General features: G+C 39.4%; 1 long non-coding RNA gene across 1 annotated transcript; it reads right to left on the reverse strand.

Moving 5' to 3' along the window:
- Nucleotides 1-668: 668 nt before the first annotated feature.
- Nucleotides 669-9,017, reverse strand: LOC125614430. The gene is made up of 2 exons (XR_007345019.1): nucleotides 8,753-9,017; nucleotides 669-2,122 (listed from the first exon to the last, which is right to left on the reverse strand). It is a non-coding gene; the product is annotated as an uncharacterized LOC125614430 (long non-coding RNA).
- Between the last annotated feature and the right edge of the window lie 280 nt (nucleotides 9,018-9,297).

A 9,297-nucleotide genomic window follows, 5' to 3' on the forward strand; every position in this document is an offset into this window, starting at 1 on the left:
GGCTTAGCGGTAGAGCTGAAATATTGATTGTTAATATAATTTCCCCCCTCCTCATATCCAACTTACACATTTTGGAAACTCCCAGTAAATTTGCAAAGAAGTTTAGAGGTCCTGTATAAACAAATAAGTAGTGGGAACAAGACTTTTAAAAAATATTTATAGACTGTATATATTCATAGGATTGTGGAACCTAAGGCATTTGAATTCACTACATACATTTGCATTTCCTTTTGTATGGTTTTTAAGTGTTCTTAGTTTATTTCCTAAATGTTCATTTTGAATCCTAATCTAAGTTCCCTAAGAAAAGACCATGTATTTCATCTCTGTAAATGTTTTTGCTCTTTGGACTTTTTAAACCATGAATTTATCATTTAGAAATATCTTTGCTTCAATCTCAATCTCCCTGCTTCCCTACCTTTCAAGATATCTTCTGATGTGTAGATATTGCTCTTCACTTAGCTCAATCCCCAGACCTTTTCTACTTTAAAAAATTAAAGACATGGGCTGGGGATGTGGCTCAAGCAGTAGCTCGCTCGCCTGGCATGCGCGGGGCCTGGGTTCGATCCTCAGCACCACATAAAAATAAAGATGTTGTGTCCGCCGAAAACAGAAAAATAAATATTAAAATCTCTCTCTCTCTCTCTCTCTTTTAAAAAAATTAAAGACAATTTCTTTTTAATACATATATTTGTTGAGTCACAAAGTAGGACTGCTTGCTTTTATATCCAAAGATTGGTAAGCTCCACAATGCATTCCATTATACACGATCTCATTTAATAGATTTCATTTATAACATCCAAGAAAATTTCACATTTTAATTGTTAGCAATACTTACATAGCACATACTGTTAAAAACCATCTCATTCATATTATGACAAGTTTTTTTTTTTTTACCGAAACATGTATACATACAGCATTATTACCAGAAAAGAATTTTGCTTCAAACATATATATTAATTAATATTAATTTCAAGCAATCTATAACTTAAGCAAAACTTCAGGAGATGGGGTTATTAGGTAGTTGGGACTTATTTTTTTCTCCTTTTTATAAAACACATATTGCCTACATTTCAACACATCTAGATATTTTGTTACAGTCAGTACTTACACTGTTACATGTGCTATGATTATGCAATCTTTTTCTTATCTTCAATGCAAACATTACTAGCCGGAAAATAAAACTACCATATTATATGCCTGATATCAAGGTTCTTATCTTTATATTCATCTGGCCATCTTTCATAGGTGAATGATCAGTATAGAACTTTTATTTAGTCACATCCATCAGCAATCCAAAGGTTGTTGGTAAATAAAATGAAGATGTAAAATACATGATGGTTTTGCTTTCACTGTACACCAAACAAAACAAATACACAAAGAAAGGGAAAAAAAAAACTATCACCAAGTTGCTTATAATCTATAATGAAACTATAGGCAACTGTCAAACAATGAACAGTTGGATTAACAGAACTATGACATGAACTCTTGTTTTAGAGTTGTTGTACAATTATCATTCTCCTCCTCCCCTTTCACTTCCTGTCATTTTGCAGCATGTCATTTTGTTGCCTATGGTTTTACTTCATCTTGTTTTCACATCTAATTTCTTCTTATTTCATGTTGTTCCATTTCTTGTTCTTTCTTGTCATGTTGCTTTGTTTCAGATGGTGCCCTTCGATTGTCAGTTTACAATATTTTAAGAAATAAGATCAGGAGGGCTATGAAATATATTTTTCTCTTGATCTCTTTGATACTCTTCCAGGGCTCTCTGCAGTTTGCGGCCCCTCAGCTTCCACTTGTGAAAACAGTATGTCACAAAGGAGGTCATTACCAATGAGAAAATAATTATCAACACTATTATCAGGGCCACCATGGAGGAGAGAGGAGCATCCAGATGGGTGGCTTCAGCCTGGATGGTTGCATTCATCTTATTAATATTCTCATAGTCCTCAGAAGTCCAGAAGGCAGGCATGAATCCTAAGTTGAAGGATGATCTCATTGGAAGAAAAGGCAACAATGAAACTTGTTCTCTCACAGTCCCCAACTTGAAGATGACTAAAGAAGACTTGACTTGGATTCTCTCATATGAAAAATGAATGCAATCTCCAGTATGCTACTTCAGGAGCTGGTTTAAAAAAAGTGGAGTCAATTTTCTATTAATATTTGTCTACAGCAGTTAAACTAAAGTTTTAAAATGGCAAGAGTGCCTGCAACATATACAAGATGCAAATAACTCATTGAATGTAGCATGGCATATTAGTGACTTTACAAGAGAGGTATTAGCAGAACCCTGTCTCCTGCTTCTTTGATGTTAGTTCTCATTAACATTATATTCTGGCAGCAAGGATATCATTCCTTAATGTGCTTTTAATCAGAAATTAAGTGTTTTCTAAAATAGTAGAAAATTAGGAACCTAGAAAAACAAGTTGAGCCAAAATGGCATGAATTTGGTAAGTATTTTAACTCTAATTAAAATATGAAGCCAAGTTGAACAGTCATTTTGGAAACATTAATCCTTGCAACCTGTGGCATACAATATCACAGTGATATTTTCAACATCCATTCTAAAGTAGTACCCTTTATTGGCTGGGTTCAGTGCATGAACACTGATTCTACAGTCAACCTAAAATAAAAAATAAATGTTAAATAACTTATTCTAAGAAAATACTGTCTCACATTTCAAAATACTTACCAATATACTATTATTTTCATTAAGTACCAACCCCCAAACTGCTCTGTGGCTCTATAAATCATAATTGCAATTTTACTAGAAGTCTGCAGACTAGCCCTCCCCTGCAATGAGAAACTAAATTTATTAATTATGTGTTGTTAAGCACTTTCTAACTCTAATGTACTTCTGTTTACTATAAACTGGCATACTATTATTATTTTAAAAAGTAAATAATGTCTTCACTCTAATAAGAAGCACATATGTTTCACAATATGTTAACTTCCAGTAGAGTTTAAATGATGAATTTTAAAGAAAATTCAGAGCAATAAATATGGTAGACTTTGATTAAAATAAAAAGATAACATAACAGATTTAAGGATATGCACATGAGAAAATCATTAAACAGTGACATACAATAATACAAATGAAAATAAAATATAGTTAAGGGTCAAAGTCTCTGCTATAGGTAGTAAATATTATATATAAATTACTGCTGCACAAAACACACCTGAGTGCAGAAATGCTGTGAAGATGCTCCCTCAATGGCTCCAAGATTAAGCTCAGAATACTGTCCACTTTGAACAATTCTTTTTTTGTTCACTACCTTTTACCTCTCTTCTTCTCTCCCTTCATTCTCTTCTTCTACTCTACTAATCTTCCTTTCACTCATCTATTTATTTTTGATTGGTTCTTTCTAATTACACATAAATGTGGAATTACCTATACTATATTTATATATGCACATAACATGATTTTTAAAAGTTCATTCCACATTTCCTCCCCTTTCCCAATCTTCCTCTTTCTTTCTACATCTCCTTTTCCATACTACTGATATTTCCTATATATTTATGATATCTGACCCTCCCTTACTTTCCTTTATATGAGCAATTTATTTTTTTCAGTGAATGCCATATGAAAAATGCAGTTTTTTTTTCTTTCTTGCAGTGCTGGGGAATGATCCCAGGGGCATTATACCACTGAGCTACATTGCCAGCCCTTTTTAAAAATTATTATTATTATTTGTTTCGAGCTTGGGCTTAATTGCCCAGGATGGTCTTGAACTTGGAATCCTTCTGCCTCAGCTTTCTAAGTAGCTGGGGCTTCAGGCATGCATCACCACACCCAGCAAAATGTATCTTTTGATAGTCCCTTAAAGTGTTTGTAGGGGTTGTATTCCATTTACACCCAAAGAATCCAATGCCACTCCATTTTGTAAATGTCTTGGATGAAAGGACACAAAATTACACACAGAAACAAGGCAGTTTTATCTTTTGAGACTGTAGTTTTCACTTAACTACATTATAAACAGCTTTTACCTTGTATCTCCTGGTTTTAAAGCAAGCCATGTATTCAGGTAGAATAAGGTAGGCAAAATGATGTCTTGCATATTTCTTCCTTTGGACTTGGCAGATACTGGAAGGCAGAAATATGTTGCAGACACTCTCCATAGCCCCCCACAAAGCCAAATGATAATTTAAATAACATCACCCCTCTTCCAGATTTTATCTGGCCTCATTAAAAGGACCTATGAAGTTTGGAGATAGATTTTCATCAACTCATTGAATACCAGGCTGTTGGATTTGAAAGAGGCTTTACACCGTTTTATAAAGCCCCCTTATTTTTATTTAAAAGGCTGAAGTTCCAACTAAGAATATTGTCATTTTGAAAGTAATTATCTGACTGCAGCAGAAAATGAAATACCAAGCTCCCAGTTGTAGTTGGTCATGGATTAAAGATTTAGTGTGGGTCAGGGAGGATGTTGAGATGTCCTAGACAACCAAGGCAAGATGTGTCCTTTGGCAAACTCCTTTTTAAAGAACTTTTAAAATGACCCCCACTCAGCTTTCCTTCTACTTTATATTCCAGGGTAGACTCTTATTAATGTAATTGAGTAGTACACAAAAGAAAAGTAGCTGCTATGATGATGCAAATATGTAATCCCAACAACTTTGGAGGCTGAGTCAGGAGGATTCAAAGTTAAAGTCAATCTAACCAACTGACTATTTTTTTTAAGTGCTGGGAATGTAGCTCAGTGATAAAAACACAGCTGGATTGAATCCCTGTTACTAAAAAAGAGAAAAAAAAAGGAAGAAAAAGAAAAGAAAAATAAACCTGGAGTTGCTACTCTTGTCCTTGCCACTGTCAAATCACATGAATAAAAAAATATTTACCCTCAGAAGGAACTTTCACAATTAGTAATACAAGTCATACATTAAAAGTAAAATTTTGGGAGGAGGGCTGGGGTTGTGGCTCAGTGGTAGCGCGCTCAACCTATGCATGAGGCACTGGGTTCGATCCTCAGCACCACATAAAAATAAAGATAATAAAGTCCATCAAAAACTAAAAAAAAATTTAAAAAAAGTAAATTTTTTTGGGCTGAGGCTGTAGCTCAGTGGCAGAGCACTTCCCTAGCATGCGTGAGGCACTGGGTTTGATCCTCAGCATCACATAAAAGTAAACAAATAAACTAAAGGCATTCTGTTCATCTATAACTACAAATCTTTTTTAAAGTACACTTTTTAAACTACAGGAGAAATTTAAAATAAAGTTTAAGCCAATTAGATATTTCCTTAAGTTCACATAATATCTTGTCCCATCTCCTGTGTTTAGCCTAATTAAAGCTTTAAGGGAAGTTCAGGAAGATGGGTCTCAGATGGAACAATTTCTGTCAATTCCAGGCACTTATTTTTTGAGTTCAAGTCAAATCAATAAAAATTATTCCAACTAAAATGTGTGTGTGTGTGTGTATGTGTGTGTGTGTGTGTTTGCATGTGTATATATATGAGAGGGGTATGACTATAGATACAGATGGGCAGCTGCAGTTTCAAACTTCATGTGTCATTGGGAGAGTGTTCAATGTAACCCCCCGCCCCCTTTGCATCAGGGATCGAACTGAGGGTAACTTAACTATTGAGCAACATCCCCAGCCCTTTTTTATTTTATTTTATTTTGAGACAGGGTCTCACTAAGTTGCTTAGGTCTCACTAAGTTGCTACAGCCCCAGCCCCCAAAAAATTTACTTTTAAAAATATTTTTTTTAGTTGTTGATGGACTTTATTGTCTTTATTTTTATGTGGTGCTGAGGATCGAACCCAGTGCCTCATGCATGATAAGCTGATGAGGCTGGCTTTAACTAATGATCCTCCCACCTTAACCTCATGAGCTATTGGTATTACAGGCGTATATCACTGTGCCTGGCTGCACATGTCTTCTTTGTTCTAAAATCATTTTCTAGGAACTTGGTAAAACCAATCTAAATCAGTCACTTACTGCTGCCTTTGAGAATCTGCTCTGATGTTCAATTTCTCTTGACAAATTTCTCTATTCCCTCTGATCTTTCCCTTTCCCCATGGAAAAATCTCTCCCATACCATTTATAGATTTTACTGCAGTGGATATTGATAAAAGGAACACAGAAATAAAAGCAGATTCCATGACCTGAACTTGTTCTCTCTTGTATACAATTGTAAGAGTAGCTGGGTTTTGCTTTGTGTATTTTAATTTTATTTTCACATATATGGGAATGAGAAACTTCTACCATTTAACCTTTGTCTAAAAATATTTTCAAATAGTATTTATACACAAAACAAAAACAAAAAACACCTCCACTTTCAAAACAGCCTAACCCTAAGGCACTAAGTCCATAGGCAGTCTTTTTAGGGCAACAATTCCTGAGTTAAATTTAAGTTACCTCACTGCTATTCAAAATTGTTCTACCAAGGAGGAACAAAGATCAGCATACCACCACTTTCCTGTTCTGATGCTGAACTCCCCTCCACTTAAACTCACTAGGAAGGAAAGGTAGACAGCCAGGGCTGTGATACAGGTTTGGACATGCTTGGGGCCCATCTCTGAAAACCACATAATTAAAATATTTTGTCTCTTCTTTATTCCTCCACAACAAACTGTATACCTATTTCCCTCTTTGAGTCTAGTGAAATTACATTAGCAGATTATTTTCCTCTCAATCAAGGTTTATGGCTGCTGTGCATTGATCTCCATTTTAATCTATGTGGATGAAGGGAAATCAAGTGAAAAGGCAATATATTAAATGATGTAGAGAGTGAGAAGTGATAGCTGACACTTTAAGTTCTACAAAACAATTTAGCAATTAATTATCTTTGGCTATATCATGAGCTGTCAGTTCATGAGTGCATGTGTGTCTCCTATGAACAATGAACCACACAATTCCCCACTAACCTAAATACATGCTTTATGCAGGAGTAAAAACTAAGACCCAGAGAGGGGAAGTGGGTTCATCACTGCACATGTAAGGGTTATTATACCTGTTCCTCACCACTATCACAATGAAGGCTGGTTCTTTTTAAAATCCCATTTCATCTTCTGCAAAGGGTTGACATTCTAAATAGTGATTTGTTGATGGGAATTGGAGGGGATGGGTACTCTGAGAGGAAAACAATTAGCCTTTGAGGGATAGAGTGGTTAAAAGTGCATTGTTAGCAGAGGTAGACAAGCAACTACTGGGCATTTTGTGTGTAAGGGATGGAAACTGGATTTAAAAGTCAGATTGTGTCTCTATTTGCTTTCCAGGCAGGAGCATTATCTTGTTCCAATCCAGCAAAGACAGAGGACTGCAGTTTCAGATGCAAACCAAGGGAAGATTTAGGGGCTTAAACTGTTCCCTGGCTCTACCCTTCCCCAGAGGGCCTAGGATCTAGTGCAGAATGTCCAGCCTTGGGAGCTTTCCTCTTAAGTTTTCTTAGTCATTCAGGCAGTCAGTACAACTGCAATTGCTGTCGGAGATGACATTAGAATGCATAGGGGCCACCCTCTGCCTGAAGTCAGTATGTGTGCTCCTCCATTCCACCCCCCCCCCCCCCCNCCCCCGCCTTTACCTCCTTCTCTCTTCCACCCCTCCCTCAATATTGGATGAAACCTGTGTATTCAAAGCACTCTCAAGATGGGGCTAGCTGGATAATCATTATTGGGCTCCAGAACGATTAGCCTCCCACTTACCTACCCCTTTTCCAGCCGAGGTGTGGTCTCTCAGCTATACCAATTCTTCCCCAAGGACAGCTCTGAGGTGGGTGGGGTGCCTCCTGAATTGAGAGTGATAGCTCAGGGGTTTCTGATTCAATCCTTGACAGGGCTAGATGACTGGGAATTCCCTGCGGTATCCACCTCCTTCCCCAACACACAAACAGATGCCCAATCGCGCAAAGCAAGAAACACACACACACACACACACACACACACACACACACTCTCTCTCTCTCTCTCTCTCTCTCTTTCCTGCCCCTCCTTACTGCTCTCTCTTCCCTTCCCCCTCCGTTTCCCGCAGTGAGCAGGAGCAGACTTGTCTTTGAAAGGGGGCAGCCAGGGAAGAACCCGGCTTTACAGGAAGCCATATCTAGCAAGTTGGGGGTCCTGCTGCCACAGCTAAAGCACAGGAATCTGTATTGGACGCCAGCAATGGGAAAGAACGAGTGGCTCCTGCGCTCCCTCAGGCCACAGTTCTGTTCTCAGCCACAGCTGGATCCACAAGCAGGTGTCATGGGGATGCGCATCCTAGGACTGAGCTACCAGGTTCAACCCCACAGATCACACCCCCCACTATCGAGACAGCCTCCACCTCCATGGACTATCAGGGTGCCTCAAGTCCACAGCCCTCAGCACAGGTGCGCCACGCTCTCCGCCATTGTCTCTTCCCAGCCCCCAGCTGCATTACCAGTCCTAGTGGCGGGAGTCTGAAACCAGTTCTTGAAAATGGGGAAACTGAGGTGCAGAAAGCTTAATAAAGCTTTTTGCTCAAGGATATGTAGAAGAATGAGGCAGGATCTGGGAGGAACCCGAGGCTTTCAGAATTCCAGTCAACCACACTTTTCCCATTTGTAGTCTAATGCTGACTCCCCAAATCCTGAAGCACTCATCAGAACCCATGCACACGAACTGCATCCGTCCTCAGGAGTGTTTTCTCACACTTTGAGCTCGTTCTCTCTTGACACCCCATCTCTTTAGCCCAGCTCCGTGTGCCAGTGCCAAAGCCCCGCGACCCACCCACCCATCCTTCCAGGCATCTGTTGGTGTACCGACCAGTTGGCGCCGGGGTGGGGGTGGGGCCTACCTGGGCGGTTCAACTGAGCTGGGCTCTGGATGATGCCGCTGTTCCAAAGGTGCAGGATTGTGCGAAGGCGGCAGAGGTGCCAGCTGGAAACTGCTGCAGCAAGAGAAGCTCACTGGAGCCGATGTCTCCCTCAGCAACTGTGCGCAGCCCAGAACTGTTCAACTTTATTTAGGGGAAGGTGGTCACGTGGGCGCGCGCCCGCGAAGCGAGAAGCGTGGCGAATGAAATCAGGTCACCTCGTACCGCCCGCCTCCGCCTACCCCAAGTCCGCCCCACCACTGCTAGGAAGGAAGCCGCACACTGCCTGGTAGGGGGGCGGGAGGGTGCGTGGGGGAGACTGGTTTATTCCAGTCTCTTACTCATGGGAATTTGGCTGGAATTAATTAGGAGGCTGAAAGACAAGTTGAAATTCTGGCGAGAAATGTTTGCACAGCCCTGAGCTCTGGAAAGGTGAAAACCACATCTGGATGAACACCTCATCTTAGTAACAGGGGCCTTGGCCATATTCATTGTTAGGTCCCCAATGTTTAAAACAGTGCTTCCAC

The sequence above is a fragment of the Marmota marmota genome, unplaced genomic scaffold (genome assembly GCF_001458135.2).
Source record: "Marmota marmota marmota unplaced genomic scaffold, marMar, whole genome shotgun sequence".
In the NCBI taxonomy this organism is placed as follows: domain Eukaryota; kingdom Metazoa; phylum Chordata; class Mammalia; order Rodentia; family Sciuridae; genus Marmota; species Marmota marmota.